Source organism: Eretmochelys imbricata, chromosome 2 (assembly GCF_965152235.1).
Source record: "Eretmochelys imbricata isolate rEreImb1 chromosome 2, rEreImb1.hap1, whole genome shotgun sequence".
NCBI lineage: Eukaryota > Metazoa > Chordata > Testudines > Cheloniidae > Eretmochelys > Eretmochelys imbricata.
The window spans coordinates 37848518-37849685 of record NC_135573.1 but is presented as its reverse complement, the minus strand read 5'-3'; the positions used below and the strand labels follow the sequence as shown (position 1 = coordinate 37849685).

Sequence of the window (1168 nt, the reverse complement as noted above, 5' to 3'; positions counted from 1 at the left end):
GATCCCCCATTATACATTGCTGTCCTGCTTTTCTGGTCCCAGAGTTCCGTGCAGTTCTTGCCTTGGAATCTCTGTTCTCCATTCTGTATGCTGATGGAGATGCCTCCTTGTCCCATCTTCGATGCAAATGAGGCTAAGCGAGTTTCCTTAATCCTGTCACCCTTGTCCCAGGGGTTTAAATGTGTTTCCCACTGCCTTTTCATTGCTTTTTGTAAGCCTGTCTTCTGATGCAGATTTGGTTCAAGCAGGGGCTGCGGTGAGGTTGTCTTTCGTGAGTCAGACAGGCTGCATACTGTGCCCTGGTTCCCCAAGAACACAGAGCTGCTAGGTAACAACACCATCTGTGAGAAACTGAAATGTTTAATTTTTCATCATGGCTGCTCCCAAGCCCTTCTCCCCTTTGGCCACAGGACAAACAAATATGAATGTTTTTATGTTTTTAATCATGAAAATAATACATTCCCTGATTCTGAGTGATTTCAGAGACAATGGGGAGACTGAAGAAATCAAGAACTGACTTCTTTGTAGCCTGTCTCCCGCCTGTCTCTCCTGTCTTTGTTTAGTCCAGTTATTTTTACAGCGCTGGCACTAAAAATCCTGTGATGGGGGAGGGGCGGGAGGGGAAGCCTGAAACCCTTCTGGAGCAAAGGCCGGAACCTTGGGCCACAAGCCAAGACTCCCCCCGAACATTCGGCAGCACATATACTAAAACTGGAATGATACAGAGAAGATTAGCATATTCCCTGCGCAAGGATGACACGCAAATTCGTGAAGCATTCCATATTTTTATGCTCAAATAAATCTGTTAGTCTTTAAGGTGCCACCAGACTCCTTGTTGTTTTTGTGGATACAGACTAACACGGCTACCCCCTGATACTTGACCCCCTGAACATTGGATGACTCATTTATTGTACCTGCTTATAATAAACTACCAGTGCAAGGCCAAGTGTACCACTTGATGATGATTCCCCTGATCTGTTACTAGAGGAACTCCCTACAAAAGAAGTCTCTTTCAGTTCCATATGATCTCTCCATAGTTTCTCTGCACTGCAAAGGCCATTTAATTTTGTCTCTAAAGCTCTGCCTACACTAGGGATGTTAAGAAAAATCTTGCTTCTTTTGCACAGTGACCAGATGACATTGCGTTGCAAACATCAGGATGTTCTGA

General features: G+C 44.8%; 1 non-coding gene across 1 annotated transcript; it reads left to right on the top strand.

The window, feature by feature from the left end:
- The first annotated feature begins 684 nt into the window (after positions 1-684).
- Positions 685-788, top strand: LOC144261709 (U6 spliceosomal RNA). The gene has a single exon (XR_013345403.1). It is a non-coding gene; the product is annotated as a U6 spliceosomal RNA (small nuclear RNA).
- The last annotated feature ends 380 nt before the right edge of the window (positions 789-1168 follow it).